Source organism: Palaemon carinicauda, chromosome 43 (genome assembly GCF_036898095.1).
Source record: "Palaemon carinicauda isolate YSFRI2023 chromosome 43, ASM3689809v2, whole genome shotgun sequence".
Lineage (NCBI taxonomy): Eukaryota > Metazoa > Arthropoda > Malacostraca > Decapoda > Palaemonidae > Palaemon > Palaemon carinicauda.
The window spans coordinates 7948858-7975723 of NC_090767.1; positions in this window are offsets into that span (position 1 = coordinate 7948858).

The window sequence follows — 26866 nt, forward strand, 5'->3', positions numbered from 1 at the left end:
AAATCCCCAAAAAATAGGTGACACTATGTTCCCTTCCCAAGTCCGCAATACCAAGGTGACACCAGGTCCCTTTCCCCAAATCCCCAACACGAAGGTGACCCCAAGTCCCCTTCCCCAAATCCACAACACAAAGGTGACCCCAGGTCCCCTTCCCAAAATCCCCCACACCAAGGTGACCCCTGCCACCCTTCCCCAATCCCCCCACCTAGGAGACCCAAGGTCCCCTTCCCCAAATTTCCCTCACCAAGCTGACCCCAGGTCATTTCCACAAATTTCCCCCACAAAGGTGAGCCCAGGTCACCTTCCCCAAATTTCCCCTACCAAGGTGACCCCAGGTCCCCTTCCCAAAATTTCCCCAACGAAGATGACCCCAGGTCCCCTTCCCCAGATCCCCACCACCAATGTGACCCCAGGTCACCTTCCCCAAATCCCCCCACCAAGGTGACCCCAGGTCCCCTTCCCCAAATCCTCCCACCAAGGTGACCCCAGGTCCCCTTCCCCAAGTCAACAACATATTGGTGACCCCATATCCCCATCCCCAAATCCCAAAACCAATATGACCCCAGGTCCCATTCCCCAAGTCCCCAACACCAAGGTGACCCCAGGAACCCTTCCCAAACTCCCCAACACCAAGGTGACCCCAGGTCCCCTTCCCCTAGTCACCAACACTAAGGTGCCCCCTGCTCCCCTTCCCCAAATCACATCCACAAATGTGACCCTAGGTCCCCTTCCCCAAATTCCCAAAACAAAGGTGACCAGAGTTCCCCTTCCCATAAATCCCCCACACCAAGGAGACCACAGGTCCCCTTCCCAAAATCCCCAACACCATGGTGACCCCAGGTCCCTTTCCCCAATTCCCCACCACCAAGTTGACCCAAGGTCCCCTTCCCCAAATCCCCAGCAGCAAGGTGACCCCAGGTCCCCTTCCCCAAGTCCCCAACACCAAGGTGAACCCAGGTCCTCTTCCCAAAGTCCATAACTCCAAGGTGACCCCAGGTCCCCTTCCCCAAGTCCCCAACACCAAGGTGACCCTAGGTCCCCTTCCCAAAGTCCCCAACTTCAAGGTGACCCCAGGTCGCTTTCCCCAAGTCCCCAACACCTAGATGACCCCAGGTCCCCTCCCCCAAGTCCCCAACACTAATGTGACCCCAGGTTCCCTCCAGCAAATCCCACCGTCAAGGTGACCCCAGGTCCACTTCCCATAAACCCCAGCAGCAAGGTGACCTCAGGTCCCCTTCCCAAAATCCCCAACACCTAGGTGACCCCAGGTCCCCTTCCCCAAATCCCTAACACCAAGGTGACCCCAGGTCCCCTTCCTCAAATCCCCAACACCAAGGTGACCCCATGTCCGCTTCCCCAAATCCCCAACACCAATATGACCCCAGGTCCCCTTCCCCAAATCCCCAACACCAAGATGACCCCAGGTCCCCTTCCCCATATCCCTATCACCAAGGTGACCCCAGGAAGCCTTCCCAGAATTTCACCCACCAAGGTGACCCCTGGTCACCTTCCCCATATTTCTCCCACCAAGGTGAGTTAAAGTTCCCTTCCCCCTTTTTCCCCCACCAGGTCCCCTTCCCCAAATCCAAACCACCAATATGACCCTAGGTCCCCTTACCCGAGTCCCCAACATCAAGGTGACCCCAGGTCCACTTCCCCAAATCCCAAAACCAAGGTGACCCCAGGTCCCATTCCCCAAGTCCCCAGCACCAAGGTGACCCGTGGTCCCCTTCCCCAAGTCCCCAACACCAATGTGACCCCAGGTCCCCTTCCCAAAGTCCCCAACACCAAGGTGACCCCATGTCCCCTTCCCAAAGTCCCCAACACCAAGGTGACCCCAGGTCCCCTACCCCAATTCCTCACCACAAAGGTGACCCCAGGTCCCCTTCCCCGATTCCCCAACACCAAGGTGACCCCAGGTCCCCTTCCCCAAGTCCCCAACAAGAAAGATGACCCAGGTCCCCTTCCCAAAGGTCCCAACTCCAAGGTGACGCCATGTCCCCTTCCCCAAATTTCTCTAACCAAGGGGACCCTAGGTCCCCTTCCCTAAATCCAAACCACCAATGTGACCCCATGTCACCTTCCCCAAATCCCCAAAACCAAGGTGACCATAGGTCCCCTTCCCCATATCCCCAAAACCAAGGTGACTCCAGGTCCCATCCCCCAAATCCCCAAAACTAAGTTGACCAGAGGTCCCCTTCCCCTAGTCCCGGTCACCTTCCCCAAATCTCACCACCAAGGAGACCCCAGGTCTCTTTCCCAAAATTTCCCTCACCAAGGTGACACCAGGTCGTTTCCCCAAATTTCCCCCACAAAGGTGAGCCCAGGTCACCTTCCCCAAATTTCCCGTACCAAGGTGACCCCAGGTCCCCTTCCCCAAATTTCACCCTCCTAGATGACCCCAGGTCCCCTTCCCCATATCCCCACCACCAAGGTGACCCCATGTCCCCTTTCCCAAATCCCCAACCCCAAGGTGACCCCAGGTCCCCTTCCCCGAATCCCCTCATAGAGGTGACCCCAGGTCACCTTCCCCAAATCCCCAATAACAAGGTGACCCCAGATCTCCTTCCCCAAATCCCTCCACCACGGTGATCCCAGGTCCCCTTCCCCGAGTCCCCAACATCAAGGTGACCCCAGGTCCCCTTCCCCTATTCCCAATACCAAGGTGACCCCCAGGTCCCTTTCCCCAAGTCCCCAACACCAAGGTGACACGTGGTCCCCTTCCCCAAGTCCCCAACACCAAGGTGACCCTAGGTCCCCTTCCCAAAGTCCCCAACACCAAGGTGACCACAGGTCACCTTCCCCAAGTCCCCAACACCAAGGTGACCCCAGGTCCCCTTCCCCAAATCCACTCCACAAAGGTGACCCCAGGTCCCCTTCCCCAAATTCCCAAAACCAAGGTGACCCCAGTTCCCCTTCCCATAAATTCCCCACACCAAGGTGACCACAGGTCCCCTTCCCCAAGACCCCAACACCAAGGTGACCCCAGGTTCCCCTCCCTATGTTCCCAACATCAAGGTAACCCAAAGTCCCCTTCCCCAAGTCCACTTTCCTAAGTCCCCAACACCAATATGACCCCATGTCCTCTTCCCAAAGTCCCCAACACCAAGTTGCCCCCATTTCTCCTTCCCAAACTCCCCAACAACAAGGTCACCCAAGGTCCCCTTCACCAATTCCACACCACCAAGGTGACCCAAGGTCCCCTTCTCCAAATCCCCAACACCAAGGTGACCCCAGGACCCCTTCCCCAAGACGCCAACACCAAGGTGACCCCAGGACCCCTTCCCAAAGTCCCCAACTTCAAGGTGACCCAAGGTCCCTATCCCCAAGTCCCCAACACCAAGGTGACCCCAGGTCCCCTTCCAAAAGTCCCCAACTCCAAGGTGACCCTAGGTCCCCTTCCCCAAGTCCCCAGCACCTAGGTGACCCCAGGTCCCCTCACCCAAGTCCCCAACACCAAGGTGACCCAAATTCCCCTTTCCCAAATCCAAACAACCAATGTGACACCAGGTCCCCATCCCCAAGTCCCCAAAACCAAGGTGACCCTGGGTCCCCTTCCCAAAGTCCTCGACACCAAGGTGACCCCAGGTCCTCTTCCCCAAGTCCCCGACACCAAAGTGACCCCAGGTTCCCTCCCCCAAGTCCCCACCACCAGAGTGACCCCAGGTCCCCTTCCCCCAATCTACAATATCAAGGTGACCCCAAGTCCCCTTCCCAGAGTCCCCAACACCAAGGTGACCCCAGGTCCCCTTCCACAAGTCCCCAACTCCAAGGTGACCTCAGGTCCCCTTCCTCAAATTCCCAACAACAAGGTGACCACGGGTCCCCTCCAGCAAATCCCACCCCCAAGGTGACCACATGTCCCTTTCCCCAAATCCCCAGCACCAAGGTGACCCCAGGTCCCCTTCCCCAAATCCCCAACACCCAGGTGACCCCAAATCCCCTTCCCCAAATCCCTAACACCAAGGTGACCCCAGGTCCCCTTCCTGAAATTGCCAACACCATGGTGACCCCAGACCCCCTTCCCCAAATCCCCAACACCAAGGTGACCCCAGGTCCCCTTCCCCAAATCCCCAACACCAAGATGACCCCAAGTCCCCTTCCTCATATCCCCAACACCAAGGTGACCCCAGGGCCCCTTCCCCAAATTTCCCCCAACAAGGTGACCCCAGGTCACCTTCCCCAAATTTCCCCCACCAAGGTGACTTGAAGTCTCATTCCCCAATTTTCCTCCAACAAGGTGAACCAAGGTCCCCTTCCCCAAATTTCACCCACCAAGGGGACCCTATGTCCCCTTCCCCAAATCCAAACCACCAATGTGACCCCATGTCACCTTCCCCAAATCCCCAAAACCAAGTTGACCAGAGGTCTCCTTCCCCAAGTCCCCAACACCAAGGTGACACAAGGTCCCCTTCCCCAAATCCCCAACAAATAGGTGACTCCATGTTCCCTTCCCGAAGTCCTCAACACCAAGGTGACACCAGGTCCCCTTCCCGAAATCCCTAACACGAAGGTGACCCCAAGACCCCTTCCCCAAATCCACAACACAAAGGTGACCCTAGGTCCCCTTCCCAAAATCCCCCACACCAAGGTGACCCCTGGTACCCTTCCCCAATCCCCCACCAAGGAGACCCCAGGTCCCCTTCTCCAAATTTCACTCACCAAGCTGACCCCAGGTCATTTCCAAAAATTTCCCCCAAAAAGGTGAGCCCAGGTCACCTTCCCCAAATTTCCCCTACCAAGGTGACCCCAGGTCCCCTTCCCCATATTTCCCCAAACAAGATGACCCCATGTCCCATTCCCCAAATCCCCACCACCAAGGTGAATCCAGGTCCCCTTTCCCAAATCTTCAACCACAAGGTGACCCCAGGTCCCCTTCCCCAAATCCCCCCACTAAGGTGACCCCAGGTCACCTTCACCAAATCCCCAACAACAAGGTGACCCCATGTCCCCATCCCCAAATCCCCCACCAAGGTGACCCCATGTCCCCATCCCCAAGTCAACAACATAGTAGTGACCCCAGATCCCCATCCCCAAATCCCAAAACCAAGGTGATGCCAGGTCCCATTCCCCAAGTCCCCAACACCAAGGTGATCCGTGGTCCCCTTCCCCAAGTCCCCAACACCAAGGTGACCCCAGGAACCCTTCCCAAACTCCCCAACACCAAGGTGACCCCAGGTCCCCTTCCCTAAGTCCCCAACACCAAGGTGCCCCCACGTCCCCTTCCCCAAATCACAACCACCAATGTGACCCCAGGTCCCCTTCCCCAAATTCCCAAAATAAAGGTGACCATAGTTCCCCTTCCCATAAATCCCCCACACCAAGGAGACCACAGGTCCCTTCCCAAAATCCCCAACACCATGGTGACCCCAGGTCCCCTTCCCCAATTCCCCACCACCAAGGTGACCCAAGGTCCCCTTCCCCAAATCCCCAACACCAAGGTGACCCCAGGTCCCCTTCCCCAAGTCCCCAACACCAAGGTGACCCCAGGTCCTCTTCCCAAAGTCCAAAACTCCAAGGTGACGCCAGGTCCCCTTCCCCAAGTCCCCAACACCAAGGTGACACTATGTCCCCTTCCCAAAGTCCCCAACTCCAAGGTGACCCCAGGTCCCCTTCCCCAATTCCCCAACACCTAGGTCACCCCAGGTCCCATCCCCCACGTCCCCAACACCAATGTGACCCCAGGTTCCCTCCAGCAATTCCCCCCGCCAAGGCGACCCCAGGTCCACTTCCCAAAATCCCTAACACCCAGGTGACCTCCCCCTTCCCCAAATCCCTAACACCAAGGTGACCCCAGGTCCCCTTCCTCAAATCCCCAACACCAAGGTGACACCAGGTCCGCTTCCCCAAATCCCAAACACCAAGGTGACCCCAGGTCCCCTTCCCCAAATCCCCAACAAAAAGATGACCCCAGGTCCCCTTCCCCATATCCCCAACACCAAGGTGACCCCAGGTCCCCTTCCCTATTTTTCCCCCACCAAGGTGACCCCAGGTCCCCTTCCAAAAATTTCCCAAACTAAGGGGACCCTAGGTCCCCTTCCCCAAATCCAAACCACCAATATGACCCTAGGTCCCCTTCCCAGAGTCCCTAACATGAAGTTGACCCCAGGTCCACTTCCCAAAATCCCTAACACCCAGGTGACCCCCCCTTCCCCAAATCCCTAACACCAAGGTGACCCCAGGTCCCCTTCCTCAAATCCCCAACACCAAGGTGACACCAGGTCCGCTTCCCCAAATCCCCAACACCAAGGTGACCCCAGGTCCCCTTCCCCAAATCCCCAACACAAAGATGACCCCAGGTCCCCTTCCCCATATCCCCAACACCAAGGTGACCCCAGGTCCCCTTCCCCATTTTTCCCTCACCAAGGTGACCCCATGTCCCCTTCCAAAAATTTAACCCCACTAAGGGGACCCTAGGTCCCCTTCCCCAAATCCAAACCACCAATATGACCCTAGGTCCCCTTCCCAGAGTCCCTAACATCAAGTTGACCCCAGGTCCACTTCCCCAAATACCAAAACCAAGGTGACCCCAGGTCCCATTCCCCAAGTCCCCAACACCCAGGTGACCCTTGGTCCCCTTCCCCAAGTCCCCAACACCGAGGTGACCCCAGGTCCCCTTCCCCAAGTCCCCAACATCAACGTGACCCCAGGTCCCCTTCTCAAAGTCCCCAACACCAAGGTGACCTCGTGTTCCCTTCCCAAAGTCCCCAACACCAAGGTGACCCCAGGTCCCTTTCCCCAATTTCGCACCATAAAGGTGACCCCAGGTCCCCTTCCCCAAATCGCGAACACCAAGGGTGACCCCAGGTCCCCTTCCCAAAGTCCCCAACACCAAGTTGCCCCCTTTTCCCCTTCCCAAAGTCCCCAACACCAAGGTCACCCCAGGTCCCTTTCCCCAAATCCCCAACTCCAAGATGACCCCGGGTCCTCTTCCCCATATTCCCAACACCAAGGTGACCCCAGGTCTCCTTCCCCAAATTTCCCCCACCAAGGTCACCCCAGGTCACCTTCCCCAAATTTCCCACACCAAAGGTGACTTAAAGTCACCTTCCCCAATTTTCCCCCACCAAGGTGAACCCAGGTCCCCTTCCCAAAATTTCTCCAACCAAGGGGACCCTAGGTCCCCTTCCCTAATTCCAAACCACAAATGTGACCCCATGTCACCTTCCCCAAATCCACAAAACCAAGGTGACCACAGGTCCCCTTCCCCATATCCCCAAAACCAAGGTGACCCCAGGTCCCCTCCCCCAAATCCCCAAAACCAAGTTGACCAGAGGTCCCCTTCCCCATGTCCCCAACACCAAGGTGACACCAGGTCCCCTTCCCCAAATCACCAATAAATAGGTGACCCCATGTTCCCTTTTCCTAGTTCGCAACACCAAGGTGACACCAGGTCCCCTTCCCAAAATCCCCAACACCCATGTGACCCCAGGTCTCCTTCCCCAAATTTCCCCCACCAAGGTCACCCCAGGTCACCTTCCCCAAATTTCCCACACCAAAGGTGACTTAAAGTCACCTTCCCCAATTTTCCCCCACCAAGGTGAACCCAGGTCCCCTTCCCAAAATTTCTCCAACCAAGGGGACCCTAGGTCCCCTTCCCTAATTCCAAACCACAAATGTGACCCCATGTCACCTTCCCCAAATCCCCAAAACCAAGGTGACCACAGGTCCCCTTCCCCATATCCCCAAAACCAAGGTGACCCCAGGTCCCCTCCCCCAAATCCCCAAAACCAAGTTGACCAGAGGTCCCCTTCCCCATGTCCCCAACACCAAGGTGACACCAGGTCCCCTTCCCCAAATCACCAATAAATAGGTGACCCCATGTTCCCTTTTCCTAGTTCGCAACACCAAGGTGACACCAGGTCCCCTTCCCCAAATCCCCAACACCAAGGTAACCGCAGGTCCCCTTCCCCAAATCAACAACACCAAGGTTACCCCAGGTCCCCTTCCCCAAATCCCCTCATCAAGGTGACCCCAGGTCACCTTCCCCAAATACCCAACAACAAGGTGACCCCAGATCCCCTTCCCCAAATCCCCCCACCAAGGTGACCCCAGGTCCCCTTCCCCGAGTCGACAACATCAAGGTGACCCCATGTCCCTTTCCCCTATTCCCAAAAGCAAGGTGACCCCAGGTCCCATACCCCAAGTCCCCAACACCAGGGTGACCGGTGGTCCCCTTCCTCAAGTCCCCGACACCAAGGTGACCCCAGGTCCCCTTCCCCAAGTCCCCGACACCAAAGTGAAACCAGGTTCCCTCCCCCAAGTCCCCACCACCAAGGTGACCCCAGGTCCCCTTCCCCCAATCTACAATATCAAGGTGACCCCAAGTCCCCTTCCCCAAGTCCCCAACACCAAGGTGACCTTAGGTCCCCTTCCTCAAATTCCCAACAACAAGGTGACCCCGGGTTCCCTACAGCAAATCCCACCCCCAAGGTGACCCCAAGTCACCTTCCCCAAATCCCCAGCACCAAGGTGACCCCAGGTCCCCTTCCCAAAATCCCCAACACCCAGGTGATCCCAAATCCACTCCCCCAAATCCCTAACACCAAGGTGACCCCAAGTCCCCTTCCTGAAATTTCCAACACCAAGGTGACCCCAGGTCCCCTTCCTGAAATTGGCAACACCAAGGTGACCCCAGTTCCCCTTCCCCAAATCCCCAAAACCAAGGTGACCCCAAGTCCCCTTCCCCAAATCCCCAACACCAAGATGACCCCAGGTCCCCTTCCCCATATCCCCAACACCAAGGTGACCCCAGGGCCCCTTCCCCAAATTTCCCCCACCAAGGAGACCCCAGGTCACCTTCCCCAAATCCAAAACACCAATGTGACCCTAGATCCCTTTCCCCAAATCCCCAACACGAAGGAGACCCAAGGTCCCCTTCCCCAAATTTCCCTCACCAAGCTGACCCCAGGTCATTTCCACAAATTTCCCCCACAAAGGTGAGCCCTGGTCACCTTCCCCAAATTTCCCCTACCAAGGTGACCCCAGGTCCCCTTCCCAAAATTTCCCCAACCAAGATGACCCCAGGTCCCCTTCCGCAAATCCCCACCACCAATGTGACCCCAGGTCCCCTTTCCCAAATCCTCAACCCAAGGTGACCCCAGGTCCCCTTCCCCAAATCCCCCCACAAAGGTGACCCCAGGTCACCTTCACCAAATCCCCAACAACAAGGTGACCCCATGTCCCCTTCCCCAAATCCCCCCACCAAGGTGACCCCAGGTCCCCTTCCCCAAGTCAACAACAAATTGGTGACCCCAGATCCCCATTCCCAAATCCCAAAACCAATATGACCCCAGGTCCCATTCCCCAAGTCCCCAACACCAAGGTGATCCGTGGTCCCCTTCCCCAAGTCCCCAACACCAAGGTGATCCGTGGTCCCCTTCCCCAAGTCCCCAACACCAAGGTGACCCCAGGAACCCTTCCCAAACTCCCTAACACCAAGGTGATCCCAGGTCCCCTTCCCCAACTCCCCAACACCAAAGTGCCCCCAGGTCCCCTTCCCCAAATCACATCCAAAAAGGTGACCCGAGGTCCCCTTCCCCAAATTCCCAAAACAAAGGTGACCACAGTTCCCCTTCCCATAAATCCCCCACACCAAGGAGACCACAGGTCCCCTTCCCAAAATCCCTAACACCATGGTGACCCCAGGTCCCTTTCCCCAATTCCCATCCACCAAGGTGACCCAAGGTCCCTTTCCCCAAATCCCCAACAGCAAGGTGACCCCAGGTCCCCTTCCCCAAGTCCTCAACACCAAGGTGACCCCAGGTCCTCTTTCCAAAGTCCAAAACTCCAAGGAGACCCCAAGTCCCCTTCCCCAAGTCCCCAACACCAAGGTGACCCTAGGTCCCCTTCCCAAAGTCCCCAACTTCAAGGTGACCCCAGGTCCCTTTCCCCAAGTCCCCAACACCTAGGTGACCCCAGGTCCCCTCCCCAAGTCCCCAACACTAATGTGACCCTAGGTTCCCTCCAGCAAATCCCACCGTCAAGGTGACCCCAGGTCCACTTCCCATAAACCCCAGCACCAAGGTGACCTCAGGTCCCCTTCCCAAAATCCCCAACACCCAGGTGACCCCAAGTCCCCTTCCCCAAATCCCTAACACCAAGGTGACCCCAGGTCCCCTTCCTCAAATCCCCAACACCAAGGTGACCCCATGTCCGCTTCCCCAAATCCCCAACACCAAGGTGACCCCAGGTCCCCTTCCCCAAATCCCCAACACCAAGATGACCCCAGGTCCCCTTCCCCATATCCCTATCACCAAGGTGACCCCAGGTCCCCGTCCCAGAATTTCACCCACCAAGGTAACCCCTGGTCACCTTCCCCATATTTCTCCCACCAAGGTGAGTTAAAGTTCCCTTCCCCATTTTTCCCCCACCAGGCCCCCTTCCCCAAATCCAAACCACCAATATGACCCAACATCAAGGTGACCCCAGGTCCACTTCACTAAATCCCAAAACCAATGTGACCCCAGGTCCCATTCCCCAAGTCCCCAACACCAAGGTGACCCGTGGTCCCCTTCCCCAAGTCCCCAACACCAAGGTGACCCCAGGTCCCCTTCCCAAGTCCCCAACACCAATGTGACCCCAGGTCCCCTTCCCAAAGTCCCCAACACCAAGGTGACCCCAGGTCCCCTATCCCAATTCTGCACCACAAAGGTGACCCCAGGTCCCCTTCCCCGAATCCCCAACACCAAGGTGACCCCAGGTCCCCTTCCCCAAGTCCCCAACAAGAAAGATGACCCAGGTCCCCTTCCCAAAGTCCCCAACTCCAAGGTGACCCCATGTTCCCTTCCCCATTTCCCTAACACCAAGGTGACCCCAGGTCCCCTTCCCAAAGTCCCCAACTCCAAGGTGACCCCAGGTCCCCTTCCCAAAGTCCCCAACTCCAAGGTGACCCCAGGTCCCCTTCCCCAAGTCCCCAACACTTAACCCTGGATAGGTACGATGGGTCGTTTGCGACCCCGAGCGTCAAAAAAAAACAGGTTTTTCTCACGTGACTCACCCCTGTGACTGAATTTGTGGGTGATCGACCTGCAGGAGGTGTCTCCCCTACACGCTCTAGTAGTGTCCAGATGTGCATTGCTGTAGCTGTACTCCTTCCCCGATTTCTGAGACGCGTCGGGGTCGTTCGCGTCCGAGTTTACCCTTCTGAGGTAGTTTGCATAATTATCAAAGTTATTACGTATTATGAAATTGTCGTAGAATGGTGCAACTTGTATAGGTTATCAGTTGTGGAAAGTCTTGGTGGATTGTTTGGCTACCATGTGCATGTTTTTTTTTTTAGTTAAAATGTCGTTCATCACCACAAGGACCATTTTACCGCGAGTGCCCCTTTTTCATTTTTTTTCATTTTTTTGCCAAGTCATTTTTCCGTAAGATATTGCCAAATAGTGTCGTAAAACTTTTGCTTGTTTAGTGTTGGAAAGTGTGTCTAGATGATCTGGCTACCCATGCATGACTTTGTTTTGTCAGATACGACGTAGTTATTGGTATATTGGGTATTTAACTGCGGTTACCAATTTCTGTTTTTTTTTCAATATTTGTAAAAATTACTACGTAGTAAGGAATTGCCGTATATTATTCATTTTTTTTTCATGTTTATGTGTTAGAAAGTGTGCCTTGATGGTTGGGCTAACACGTGCATGTCTTTTTTTTTATCTGAGATGTCGTATATTAGAATGTCGGGCATTTTACCGCGAGTGTCCCTTTTTAATTTTTTTTTATTTTTTTGCCAAGTCATTTTTCCGTAAGATATTGCGAAATAGTGTCGTAAAACTTTTGCTTTTTTAATGTTGGAAAGTGTGTCTAGATGATCTGGCTACCCATACGTGATTTTGTTTTTGTCAGATACGACGTAGTTATTGGTATATTGGGTATTTAACTGCGGTTGCCAATTTCTGTTTTTTTTTCAATATTTGTAAAAATTTACTACGTAGTAAGGAATTGCCGTATATTATTGATTTTTTTTTCATGTTTATGTGTTAGAAAGTGTGCCTTGATGGTTGGGCTAACACGTGCATGTCTTTTTTTTTTATCTGAGATGCCGTATATTAGAATGTTGGGCATTTTTCCGCGAGTGCCCCTTTTTATTTGTTTTGCATTTTTTTGCTTAGTCATGTTACCGTAAGGAATTGGCAAGTAGTGTCGCAAAACTTATATTTTTATAGTGTTGGAAAGTGTTTCTAGATGATCTGGCTACCCATGCCTATTTTTTTTTTAGCCAGATATGGCGTATATATAAGTATGTGTTCGATTTTCCTGTGATTGCCATTTTTTCGTTTTTTCCCATTTCTTTCAAAATTACTACGTACTAAGGAACTATCACAGAGTAATATTTCATTTATATGTTTATTTGTCGGAAAATATGCCTTGATGGTTTGCCTAGCACGTGGCTGAAATTTTTTTTTCTGAAATGCCGTATATTAGAATGGCCATTTTTCCACGAGTGCCCCTTTTTATTTGTTTTGTATTTTTTTGCTTAGTCATGTTACCGTAAGGAATTGGCAAGTAGTGTCGCAAAACTTATATTTTTATAGTGTTGGAAAGTGTTTCTAGATGATCTGGCTACCCATGCCTATCTTTTTTTTTAGCCAGATATGGCGTATATATAGGTATGTGTTCGATTTTCCGGTGATTGCCATTTTTTCGTTTTTTCCCAATTCTTTCAAAATTACTACGTACTAAGGAACTATCACAGAGTAATGATTCCTCCAGATGTTTATTTGTCGGAAAATTTTGTTTACTTTTTTTTTGATTGAATATCATCAAATTTTTTTAGCTAAAATATTGTTTTACATTTTTTTTTTCGATTTTATTTCCCTTCAAAAAAAAATTTTTGGGTCAGAATTTTAATTTTATAGTCGTAAAATAATTGACAATTATCCAGCAACCCACCATACAATTTTTATGCATATCCAATAATAATTAGATTAGTAAATAACACCTTGAAATTGACATACCCTTCCTACATTTCAAGTGGCAGATTAGGGAGTCTGAGTCAGTGTGGTTGGGGGCCATTTTGTGGACATATCCGAAGCGTAAGCTGCCCTATCTATATATATTCTTGTTCCCTATAGAATTTGTGATATTTTGGTATATTTTTACCTGCATAAATATCATATTATATATTAAATATATGTATTTTTTTACGAAATTTCCAAGTACTCAAAAAATTACCTTTAGATATGGCCCCTGATATAAATGTAATTTACAAAATAATGAAGATTTTTTTACATATTTCTATTTTAGGATAACATATGTTTATCCCCTAAAAAAATTAGCCACTTCCTATTTCATTTGGGTACCCAAAAAAATTCATGAAATTTGGACAATTTTTTTTGGCCAAAAAAAGTTACCCTTTTTTCTCATTTCAGATCTTCACCTCCATGGGTCTGACTTCATCCAAAATACATCAAGATGTGTCCTAAACATTCAAGAATCAATTCCTAAAAGGATTTGTGTATATATGTATAAACTTTTTTTATGAATTTTTATGTCAGGTCTTTTTTTTCTACTTAATTTTTTAAAATATTTATAATAAATACTTTTTCTGCAGATGAGTAGTATTTATCTTTACAGTTGTTTTAAGCATTCATTGAAGTTTTTATTGGCAAAAGAAAAAAGGAGGTTACTGCAAAAACTGATTTTTCAAGAATTTTTTTGGCGTCGGGGTCGTTCGCGTCCGAGTATACCCTTAAAGGGGTGTCCGAGGACCGTACCTATCCAGGGTTAAGTAACCCCAGGTCACCTTCCCCAAATATCCCCCACCAAGGTGACTCCAAGTCATCTTCCCAATTATCCCCCACCAAGGTGACCCGAGGTCCCCTCCCCAAAATTACCCCCACCAAGGGGACCCCAGGTCCCCTTCCCCAAATCCCAACACTAATGTGACCCCAGGTCCCCTTCCCCAAATCCCCAAAACCAAGGTGACCCCAGGTCCACTTCCCCAATTCCCCAAAACCAAGGTTACCCCAGGTCCCCTTTCCAAAATCCCCAACACCAAGGTGACTGCAGGTCCCCTTCCCAAAGTCCCCAACACAGAGGTGACCCCAGGTCACATCCTCCAAATCCCCAAGACCAAGGTGACCCCAGGTCCCCTTCCCCAAGTCAACAACACCAAGGTGACCCAGGGTCCCCTTCCCCAATTCCCAAAACCAAGGTGTCCCCAGGTCCCCATCCCCAAAGTCCCCAACAACAAAGTGACCCCAGGTCCCCTTCCCCAAGTCCCCAACACCAAAGTGACCCCAGGTCCCCTTCCCAAAGTCCCCCACCACCAAGGTGACCCCAGGTCCCCTTCCCCAAGTCCCCACCACCAAGGTGACCCCAGGTCCCCTTCCCCAAGTCCCCAACTCCAAGGTGACCTCAGGTCCCCTTCCTCAAGTCCCCAACATCAAGGTGACCCCAGGTCCCCTCCAGCAAATCCCACCCAGAAGGTGAGCACAGGTCCCCTTCCTCAAATCCCCACAACCAAGATGAAACCATGTCCCCTTCCCCAAATCCCTAACACCAAGGTGACCCCAGGTCCCCTTCCTCAAATCCCAATCACCAAGGTGACCCCAGGTCCCCTTCCCATTATCCCCAACACCAAGGTGACCCCAGGTCCCCTTTCCCGAAATCTCCAACACGAAGATGACCCCAGGTCCCCTTCCCCATATCCCCAACACCAAGGTGACCCCAGGTCCCCTTCCCGAAATTTCCCTAACCAAGGGGACCCTAGGTCCCCTACCCCAAATCCAAACCACCAATATGACCCCATGTCACCTTCCTCAAATCCCCAAAATCAAGCTGACCCCAGGTCCCTTTCCCCAAATCCTCAAAACCAAGGTGACCCCAGGTCCCCTCCCCCAAATCCACAAAACCAAGTTGACCAGAGGTCTCCTTCCCCAAATCCCCAACAAATAGGTGACCCCAAGTTCCCTTCACCAAGTCCACAACACCAAGGTGACACCAGGTCCCCTTCCCCAAATCCCCAACATCAAGGAACCCCAGGTCCCCTTCCCCAAATTAAAAACACCAAGGTGACCCCCGGTCCCCTTCCCCAAATCCCCAACACCAAGATGACCCATGGTCCCCTTCCCCAAGTCCCCAACACCAAGGTGACCACAGGTCCCCTTCCTCAAGTCCCCAACACCAAGGTGACCCTAGGTTCCCCTCCCTATGTCCCCAACATCAAGGTGACGCCAAGTCCCCTTCCACAAGTCCAATTCCCCAAGTCCCCAACACCATCGTGACCCCATGTCCCCTTCCCAAAGTCCCCAACACCAAGTTGCCCCCTTGTCCCCTTCCCAAAGTCCCCAACACCAAGGTGACCACTGGTCCCCTTCCCCAATTCCGCACCACCAAGGTGACCTAAGGTCCCCTTCCCCAAATACCCAACACCAAGGTGACCCCAGGTCCCCTTCCCCAAGTCCCCAACACCAAATGACCCCAAGTCCCATTCCCAAAGTCCGCAACACCAAGGTGACCCCATGTCCCCTTCTCAAAGTCCCCTACTCCAGGGTGACCCTAGGTCCCCCTCCCAAAGTCCCCAACACCAAGGTGACCCCAAGTCCCCTTCCCCAAATCCAAACAACCAAGGTGACACCAGGTCCCCTTCCCAAAGTCCCCAAAACCAAGGTGACCCCAGGTCCCCTCCCCAAAGTCCCCGACACCAAGGTGACCCCAGGTCCCCTTCCCCAAGTCTCCGACACCAAAGTGACCCCAGGTTCCCTTCCCCAAGTACCCAAAACCAAGGTGACCGCAGGTCCCCTTCCCTCAATCTACAATATCAAGGTGACCTCAAGTCCCCTTCCCCAAGTCCCCAACACCAAGGTGACCCCAGGTCCCCTTCCCCAAGTCCCCAACTCCAAGGTGACCTCAGGTCCCGTTCCTCAAATCCCCAACAACAAGGTGACCCCAGGTCCCCTCCAGCAAATCCCACCCCCAAGGTGACCCCAAGGTCCCTTCCCCAAATCCCCAGCACCAAGGTGATCCCAGGCAGGTCCCCTTCCCAGAATCCCCAACACCCTGGTGACCCCAGGTCCCCCTCCCCAAATCGATTTTACCAAGGAGACCCCAGGTCCCCTTCCTGATATTGCCAACACCAAGGTGACCCAAGGTCCCCTTCCCCAAATCCCCAACATCCAGGTGACCCAAGGTCCCCTTCCCCAAATCCCCGACACCAAGATGACCCCAGGTCCCCTTCCCCATATCCCCAAAACCTAGGTGACCCCAGGTCCCCTTCCTCAAATTTCCCCCACCAAGGTGACCCCAGGTAACCTTCCCCAAATTTCCCCCACCAAGGTGACTTAAAGTCTCCTTCCCAAATTTTCCTCCACCAAGATGACCCCAGTTCCCCTTCCCCAAATTTCCCCCACCAAGGGGACCCTATGTCCCCTTCCCCAAATCCAAACCACCAATGTGACCCCAGGTCCCCTACCCCAAATCCCCAAAACCAAGGTGACCAGAGGTCTCCTTCCCCAAGTCTCCAACACCAAGGTGACACAAGGTTCCCTTCCCCAAATCCCCAACAAATAGGTGACCCCATGTTACCTTCCCCAAATCCGCAACACCAAGGTTACACCAGATCCCCTTCCCCAAATCCCCAACACGAAGGTGACCCCAAGTCCCTTTCCCCAAATCCACAACACCAAGGTGACCCCAGGTCCCCTTTTCCAAGTCCCCAACTCCAAGGTGACCTCAGGTCCCATTCCCCAAATCCCCATCACCAAGGTGACCCCAGGTCCACTTCCCAAAATCCTCAACACCCAAGTGACCCCAGGTCCCCTTCCCCAAATCCCCAACACCAAGGTGACCCCAGGTCCCCTTCCACAAGTCCCCAACTCCAAGGTGACCTCAGGTCCCCTTCCCCAAATCCCCAGCACCAAGGTGACCCCAGGTCCCCTTCCCAAAATCCCCAAAACCCAGGTGACCCCAGTTCCTCTTCCCCAAATCCCTAACACCAAGGTGACCCCAGGTCTACTTTTTGAAATTGCAAACACCAAGGTGACTCCAGGTCCCCTTCCCCAAATCCCCAACATCAAGGTGACCCCAGGTACCCTTCCCCATATCCCCAACACCAAGATGACCCCAGGTCCCCTTCCCCAAATTTCCCCCACCAAGGTGACCCCAGGTCACCTTCCCCAAATTTCCCCCACCAAGGTGACCCTAGGTCCGCTTCCCCAAATTTCCCCCACCAAGGTGACTCCAGGTCCCCTTCCCCAAGTCCCCAACTCCAAGGTGACCTCAGGTCCCCTTCCTAAAGTCCCCAACACCAAGGTGACCCCAGGTCCCCTCCAGCAAATCCCGCCCAGAAGGTAACCATAGGTCCCCTTCCCCAAATACCCACAACCAAGATGACCCCAGGTTCCCTTCCCAAAATCCCCAACACCCAGGTGACCCAGGTCCCCTTCCCCAAATCCCTAACACCAAGGTGACCCCAGGTCCCCTTCCTCAAATCCCCAACACCAAGGTGACCCCAGGTCCCCTTCCCATAATCCCCAACTCCAAGGTGACCCCAGGTCCCCTTTCCCAAAATCCCCAACACAAAGATGACCCCAGGTCCCCTTCCCCATATCCCCAACACCAAGGTGACCCCAGGTCCCCTTCACGAAATTTCCCTAACCAAGGGGACCCTAGGTCCTCTTCCCCAAATCCAAACCACCAATGTGACCCCATGTCACCTTCTTCAAATCCCCAAAACCAAGGTGACCCCAGGTCCCCTTCCCCAAATCCTCAAAACCGATTGTGACCCCAGGTCCCCTCCCCCAAATCCCCAAAAGCAAGTTGACCCGAGGTCCCCTTCCACATGTCCCCAACACCAAGGTGACACCAGGTCCCTTCCCCAAATCCCCAACAAATAGGTGACCCAAGTTCCCTTCCCCAAGCCCGCAACACCAAGGTGACACCAGGTCACCTTCCACAAATCAAAGACACCAAGGTGACCCCAGGCCCCCTTCCTGAAATACCCCACACCAAGGTGACCCCCGGTCCCCTTCCCCAAATCCCCAAAACCAAGGTGACCCGTGGTCCCCTTCCCCAAGTCCCCAACACCAAGGTGACCACAGGTCCCTTTCCCCAAGTCCCCAAAACCAAGGTGACACCAGGTTCCCCTCCCTATGTCCCCAACATCAAGGTGACCCCAAGTCCCCTTCCCCAAGTCCACTTTCCTAAGTCCCCAACACCAACGTGACCCCATGTCCCCTTCCTAAAGTCCCCAACACCAAGTTGCCCCCTTGTCCCCTTCCCAAAGTCCCCAACACCAAGGTGACCCCTGGTCCACTTCCCCAAATCCCAACACCAAAGTGACCCCAGGTCCCCTTCCCAAAGTCCCCAACACCAAGGTGACCCCAGGTCCCCTTCCCAAAGTCCCCAACTTCAAGGTGACCCCAGGTCCCATTCCCCAAGTCCCCAACACCAAGGTGACCCCAGGTCCCCTTCCCAAAGTCCCCTACTCCAAGGTGACCCCAGGTCCCCTTCCCAAAGACCCTAACTCCAAGGTGACCCCAGGTCCCCTTCCCCTAGTCCCAAACACCTTGGTGACCCAAAGTCCCCTCCCCCAAGTCACCAACACCAAGGTGACCCCAAGTCCCCTTCCCCAAATCCAAACAACCAAGGTGACACCAGGTCCCCTTCCCAAAGTCCCCAAAACCATGTTGACCCCAGGTCCCCTTCCCAAAGTCCTCGACACCAAGGTGACCCCAGGTCCCCTTCCCCAAGTCCTCGACACCGGGGTGACCCCAGGTTCCCTTTCCCAAGTCCCCACCACCAAGGTGACCCCAGGTCCCCTTCCCCCAATCTACAATATAAAGGTGACCCCAGGTCCCCTTCCCCAAGTCCCCAACACCAAGGTGACCCCAGGTCCCCTTCCCCAAGTCCCCAACTCCAAGGTGACCTCAGGTCCCGTTCCTCAAATCCCCAACAACAAGTTGACCCCATGTCCCCTTCCCCATTTCCCCTACACCAAGGTGACCCCAGGTCCCCTTCCCAAAGTCCCCAACTCCAAGGTGACCCCAGGTCCCCTTCCCAAAGTCCCCAACTCCAAGGTGACCCCGAGTCCCCTTCCCAAAGTCCCCAACTCCAAGGTGACCCCAGGTCCCCTTCCCCAAGTCCCCAACACTTAAGTGACCCCATGTCACCTTCCCCAAATATCCCCCACCAAGGTGACTTCAAGTCACCTTCCCGTATTATCCCCAACCAAGGTGACCCGAGGTCCCCTCCCCAAAATTTCCCCCACCAAACTCCCAAACCCCCAACACTAATGTGACCCCAGGTCCCCTTCCCCAAATCCCCAAAACCAAGGTGACCCCAGGTCCACTTCCCCAATTCCCCAAAACCAAGGTTACCCCAGGTCCCCTTCCCAAAATCCCCAACCCCAAGGTGACTGCAGGTCCCCTTCCCAAAGTCCCCAACACCAAGGTGACCCCAGGTCGCCTTCTCCAAATCCCCAAGACAAAGGTGACCCCAGGTCCCCTTCCCCAAGTCCACAACACCAAGGTGACCCAGGGTCCCCACCCCAATTCCCAAAACCAAGGTGTCCTCAGGTCCCCATCCCCAAGTCCCCAACAACAAGGTGACCCCAGGTCCCCTTCACCAAGTCCCCAACACCAAAGTGACCCCAGGTCCCCTCCCCAAAGTCCCCCACCACCAAGGTGACCCCAGGTCCCCTTCCCTAAGTCCCCACCACCAAGGTGACCCCAGGTCCCCTTCCCCAAGTCCCCAACTCAAAGGTGACCTCAGGTCCCCTTCCTCAAGTCCCCAACATCAAGGTGACCCCAGGTCCCCTCCAGCAAATCCCACCCAGAAGGTGACCACAGGTCCCCTTCCCCAAATCCCCACAACCAAGATGACCCCAGGTTCCCTTCCCAAAATATCCAACACTCAAGTGACCCCATGTCCCCTTCCCCAAATCCCTAACACCAATTTGACCCCAGGTCCACTTCCTCAAATCCCAATCACCAAGGTTACCCCAGGTCCCCTTCCCCAAGTCCACAACACCAAGGTGACCCAGGGTCCCCTTCCCCAATTCCCAAAACCAAGGTGTCCTCAGGTCCCCATCCCCAAGTCCCCAACAACAAGGTGACCCCAGGTCTTCTTCCCCAAGTCCCCAACACCAAAGTGACCCCATGTCCCCTCTCCAAAGTCCCCCACCACCAAGGTGACCCCAGGTCCCCTTCCTCAAGTCCCCACCACCAAGGTGACCCCAGGTCCCCTTCCCCAAGTCCCCAACTCCAAGGTGACCTCAGGTCCCCTTCCTCAAGTCCCCAACATCAAGGTGACCCCAGGTCCCCTCCAGCAAATCCCACCCAGAAGGTGACCACAGGTCCCCTTCCCCAAATCCCCACAACCAAGATGACCCCAGGTTCCCTTCCCAAAATATCCAACACTCAAGTGACCCCATGTCCCCTTCCCCAAATCCCTAACACCAAGGTGACCCCAGGTCCCCTTCCTCAAATCCCAATCACCAAGGTGACCCCAGGTCCCCTTCAAATAATCCCCAACACCAAGGTGACCCCAGGTCCCCTTTCCCCAAATCCCCAACACCAAGATGACCCCAGGTCCCCTTCCCCATATCCCCAACACCAAGGTGACCCCAGGTCCCCTGCCAGAAATTTCCCTAACCAAGGGGACCCTAGGTCCCCTTCCCCAAATACAAACCACAAATGTGACCCCATGTCACCTTCCTCAAATCCCCAAAACCAAGGTGACCCCAGGTCCCTTTCCCCAAATCCTCAAAACCAAGGTGACCCCAGGTCCCCTCCCCCAAATCCCCAAAACCAAGTTGACCAGAGGTCCCTTCCCCAAATCCCCAATAAATAGGTGACCCCAAGTTCCCTTCCCCAAGTCCACAACACCAAGGTGACACCAGGTCCCCTTTCCGAAATCCCCAACACCAAGGAACCCCAGGTCCCCTTCCCCAAATCAAAGACACCAAGGTGACCCCCGGTCCCCTTCCCCAAATCCCCAACACCAAGGTGACCCATGGTCTCCTTCCCCAAGTCCCCAACACCAAGGTGACCACAGGTCCCCTTCCTCAAGTCCCCAACACCAAGGTGACCCTAGGTTCCCCTCCCTATGTCCCCAACATCAAGGTGACCCCAAGTCCCCTTCCCCAAGTCCACTTCCCCAAGTCCCCAACACCATCGTGACCCCATGTCCCCTTCCCAAAGTCCCCAACACCAAGTTGCCCCCTTGTCCCCTTCCCAAAGTCCCCAACACCATGGTGACCCCTGGTCCTCTTCCCCAATTCCGCACCACCAAGGTGTCCTAAGGTCCACTTCCCCAAATCCCCAACACCAAGGTGACCCCAGGTCCCCTTCCCCAAGTCCCCAACACCAAGTGACCCCAAGTCCCATTCCCCAAGTCCCCAACACCAAGGTGACCCCATGTCCCCTTCTCAAAGTCCCCTACTCCAAGGTGACCCTAGGTCCCCTTTCCAAAGTCCCCAACTCCAAGGTGACCCCAGGTCCCCTTCCCCAAGCCCCGAACACCTAGGTGACCCAAGGTCCCCTCCCCAAAGTCCCCAACACCAAGGTGACCCCAAGTCCCCTTCCCCAAATCCAAACAACCAAGGTGACACCAGGTCCCCTTCCCAAAGTCCCCAAAACCAAGGTGACCCCAGGTCCCCTCCCCAAAGTCCCCAACACCAAGGTGACCCCTGGTCCCCTTCTCCAAGTCCCTGACACCAAAGTGACCCCAGGTTCCCTTCCCCAAGTACCCACCACCAAGGTGACCGCAGGTCCCCTTCCCCCAATCTACAATATCAAGGTGACCCCAAGTCCCCTTCCCCAAGTCCCCAACACCAAGGTGACCCCAGGTCCACTTCCCCAATTCCCCAAAACCAAGGTTACCCCAGGTCCCCTTCCCAAAATCCCCAACCCCAAGGTGACTGCAGGTCCCCTTCCCCAAATCCCCAACACTAATGTGACCCCAGGTCCCCTTCCCCAAATCCCCAAAACCAAGGTGACCCCAGGTCCACTTCCCCAATTCCCCAAAACCAAGGTTACCCAAGGTCCCCTTCCCAAAATCCCAAACCCCAAGGTGACTGCAGGTCCCCTTCCCAAAGTCCCCAACACCAAGGTGACCCCAGGTCGCCTTCTCCAAATCCCCAAGACCAAGGTGACCCCAGGTCCCCTTACCCAAGTCCACAACACCAAGGTGACCCAGGGTCCCCTTCCCCAATTCCCAAATCCAAGGTGTCCTCAGGTCCCCATCCCCAAGTCCCCAACAACAAGGTGACCCCAGGTCTTCTTCCCCAAGTCCCCAACACCAAAGTGACCCCAGGTCCCCTCCCCAAAGTCCCTCACCACCAAGGTGACCCCAGGTCCCCTTCCTCAAGTCCCCACCACCAAGGTGACCCCAGGTCCCCTTCCCCAAGTCCCCTACTCCAAGGTGACCTCAGGTCCCCTTCCTCAAGTCCCCACCACCAAGGTGACCCCAGGTCCCCTTCCCCAAGTCCCCTACTCCAAGGTGACCCCAGGTCCCCTTCCTCAAGTCCCCAGTACCAAGGTGACCCCAGGTCCCCTTCCCCAAGTCCCCTACTCCAAGGTGACCTCAGGTCCCCTTCCCCAAATCCCCACAACCAAGATGACCCCAGGTTCCCTTCCCAAAATATCCAACACTCAAGTGACCCCATGTCCCCTTCCCCAAATCCCTAACACCAAGGTGACCCCAGGTCCCCTCCCTCAAATCCCAATCACCAAGGTGACCCCAGGTCCCCTTCCCATAATCCCCAACACCAAGGTGACCCCAGGTCCCCTTTCCCCAAATCCCCAACACCAAGATGACCCCAGGTCCCCTTCCCCATATCCCCAACACCAAGGTGACCCCAGGTCCCCTTCCTGAAATTTCCCTAACCAAGGGGACCCTAGGTCCCCTTCCCCAAATCCAAACCACCAATGTGACCCCATGTCACCTTCCTCAAATCCCCAAAACCAAGGTGACCCCAGGTCCCTTTCCCCAAATCCTCAAAACCAAGGTGACCCCAGGTCCCCTCCCCCAAATCCCCAAAACCAAGTTTACCAGAGGTCCCCTTCAACAAATCCCCAATAAATAGGTGACCCCAAGTTCCCTTCCCCAAGTCCACAACACCAAGGTGACACCAGGTCCCCTTTCCCAAATCCCCCACACCAAGGAACCCCAGGTCCCCTTCCCCAAATCAAAGACACCAAGGTGACCCCCGGTCCCCTTCCCCAAATCCCCAACCCCAAGGTGACCCATGGTCCCCTTCCCCAAGTCCCCAATACCAAGGTGACCACAGGTCCCCTTCCTCAAGTCCCCAACACCAAGGTGACCCTAGGTTCCCCTCCCTATGTCCCCAACATCAAGGTGACCCCAAGTCCCCTTCCCCAAGTCCACTTCCCCAAGTCCCCAACACCATCGTGACTCCATGTCCCTTCCCAAAGTCCCCAACACCAAGTTGCCCCGTTGTCCCCTTCCCAAAGTCCCCAACACCATGGTGACCCATGGTCCTCTTCCCCAATTCCACACCACCAAGGTGACCTAAGGTCCACTTCCCCAAATACCCAACACCAAGGTGACCCCAGGTCCCCTTCCCCAAGTCCCCAACACCAAGTGACCCCAAGTCCCATTCCCCAAGTCCCCAACACCAAGGTGACCCCATGTCCCCTTCTCAAAGTCCCCTACTCCAAGGTGACCCTAGGTCCCCTTCCCAAAGTCCCCAACTCCAAAGTGACCCCAGGTCCCCTTCCCCAAGTCCCGAACACCTTGGTGCCCCAAGGTCCTCTCCCCAAAGTCCCAACACCAAGGTGACCCCAACTCCCCTCCCCAAAGTCCCCAACACCAAGGTGACCCCAGGTCCCCTTCCCCAAGTCCCCGACACCAAAGTGACCCCAGGTTCCCTTCCCCAAGTACCCACCACCAAGGTGACCGCAGGTCCCCTTCCCCCAATCTACAATATCAAGGTGACGCCAAGTCCCCTTCCCCAAGTCCCCAACACCAAGGTGACCCCAGGTCCCCTTCCCCAAGTCCCCAACTCCAAGGTGACCTCAGGTCCCGTTCCTCAAATCCCAACAACAAGGTGACCCCAGGTCCCCTCCAGCAAATCCCACCCCCAATGTGACCCCAAGGTCCCTTCCCCAAATCCCCAGCACCAAGGTGATCCCAGGTCCCCTTCCCAGAATCCCCAACACCCTGGTGACCCCAGGTCCCCTTCCCCAAATCCCTTTTACCAAGGTGACCCCAGGTCCCCTTCCTGATATTGCCAACACCAAGGTGACCCCAGGTCCCCTTCCCCAAATCCCCAACACCAAGGTGACCCAAGGTCCCCTTCCCCAAATCCCCGACACCAATATGACCCCAGGTCCCATTCCCCATATCCCCAAAACCTAGGTGACCCCAGGTCCCCTTCCCCAAATTTCCCCCACCAAGGTGACCCCAGGTAACCTTCCCCAAATTTCCCCCACCAAGGTGACATAAAGTCTCCTTCCCAAATTTTCCTCCACCAAGATGACCCCAGTTCCCCTTCCCCAAATTTCCCCCACCAAGGGGACCCTATGTCCCCTTCCCCAAATCCAAACCACCAATGTGACCCCAGGTCCCCTACCCCAAATCCCCAAAACCAAGTTGACCAGAGGTCTCCTTCCCCAAGTCTCCAACACCAAGGTGACACAAGGTCCCCTTCCCCAAATCCCCAACAAATATGTGACCCCATGTTACCTTCCCCAAATCTGCAACACCAAGGTTACACCAGGTCCCCTTCCACAAGTCCCCAACACGAAGGTGACCCCAAGTCCCTTTCCCCAAATCCCCAGCACCAAGGTGACCCCAGGTCCCCTTCCCAAAATCCCCAACACACAGGTGACCCCAGGTCCCCTTCCCCAAATCCCCAACACCAAGGTGACCCCAGGTCCCCTTCCACAAGTCCCCAACTCCAAGGTGACTTCAGGTCCCCTTCCCCAAATCCCCAGCACCAAGGTGACCCCAAGTCCCCTTCCCAAAATCCCCAACACCCAGGTGACCCCAGTTCCTCTTCCCCAAATCCCTAACACCAAGGTGACCCCAGGTCTACTTTTTGAAATTGCAAACACCAAGGTGACCCCAGGTCCCCTTCCCCAAATCCCCAACATCAAGGTGACCCCAGGTCCCCATCCCCAAATCCCCAACACCAAGATGACCCCAGGTCACCTTCCCCATATCCCCAACACCAAGGTGACCCCAGGTCCCCTTCCCCAAATTTCCCCCACCTAGGTGACCACAGGTCAACTTCCCCAAATTTCCCCCACCAAGGTGACCCCAGGTCCGCTTCCCCAAATTTCCCCCACCAAGGTGACTCCAGGTCCCCTTCCCCAAGTCCCCAACTCCAAGGTGACCTCAGGTCCCCTTCCTAAAGTCCCCAACACCAAGGTGACCCCAGGTCCCCTCCAGCAAATCCCACCCAGAAGGGAACCATAGGTCCCCTTCCCCAAATCCCCACAACCAAGATGACCCCAGGTTCCCTTCCCAAAATCCCCAACACCCAGGTGACCCAGGTCCCCTTCCCCAAATCCCTAACACCAAGGTGACCCAAGGTCCCCTTCCTCAAATCCCCAACACCAAGGTGACCCCAGGTCCCCTTCCCATAATCCCCAACACCAAGGTGACCCCAGGTCCCCTTTTCCCAAATCCCAACGAAAAGATGACCCCAGGTCCCCTTCCCCATATCCCCAACACCAAGGTGACCCCAGGTCCCCTTCACGAAATTTCCCTAACCAAGAGGACCCTAGGTCCTCTTCCCCAAATCCAAACCACCAATGTGACCCCATGTCACCTTCTTCAAATCCCCAAAACCAAGGTGACCCAAGGTCCCCTTCCCCAAATCCTCAAAACCGATTGTGACCCCAGGTCCCCTCCCCAAAATCCCCAAAAGCAAGTTGACCCGAGGTCCCCTTCCCCATGTCCCCAACACCAAGGTGACACCAGGTCCCTTCCCCAAATCCCCACCAAATAGGTGACCCAAGTTCCCTTCCCCTAGTCCGCAACACCAAGGTGACACCAGGTCCCCTTCACCAAATCAAAGACACCAAGGTGACCCCAGGCTCCCTTCCTAAAATCCCCCACACCAAGGTGACCCCCGGTCCCCTTCCCCAAATCCCCAACACCAAGGTGAGCCGTGGTCCCCTTCCCAAAGTCCCCAACACCAAGGTGACCACAGGTCCCTTTCCCTAAGTCCCCAAAACCAAGGTGACACCAGGTTCCCCTCCCTATGTCCCCAACATCAAGGTGACCCCAAGTCCCCTTCCCCAAGTCCACTTCCCTAAGTCCCCAACACCAACGTGACCCCATGTCCCCTTCCTAAAGTCCCCAACACCAAGTTGCCCCCTTGTCCCCTTCCCAAAGTCCCCAACACCAAGGTGACCCCTGGTCCCCTTCCCCAAATCCCCAACACCAAAGTGACCCCAGGTCCCCTTCCCCAAGTCCCCAACACCAAGGTGACCCCAGGTCGCCTTCCCAAAGTCCCCAACTCCAAGGTGACCCCAGGTCCCATTCCCCAAGTCCCCAACACCAAGGTGACCCCAGGTCCCCTTCCCAAAGTCCCCTACTCCAAGGTGACCCCAGGTCCCCTTCCCAAAGACCCTAACTCCAAGGTGACCCCAGGTCCCCTTCCCCAAGTCTCGAACACCTTGGTGACCCAAGGTCCCCTCCCCCAAGTCCCCAACACCAAGGTGACCCCAAGTCCGCTTCCCCAAATCCAAACAACCAAGGTGACACCAGGTCCCCTTCCCAAAGTCCCCAAAACCAAGGTGACCCCAGGTTCCCTTCCCAAAGTCCCCGACACCAAGGTGACCCCAGGTCCCCTTCCCCAAGTCCTCGACACCGGGGTGACCCCAGGTTCCCTTCCCCAAGTCCCCACCACCAAGGTGACCCCAGGTCCCCTTCCCCCAATATACAATAT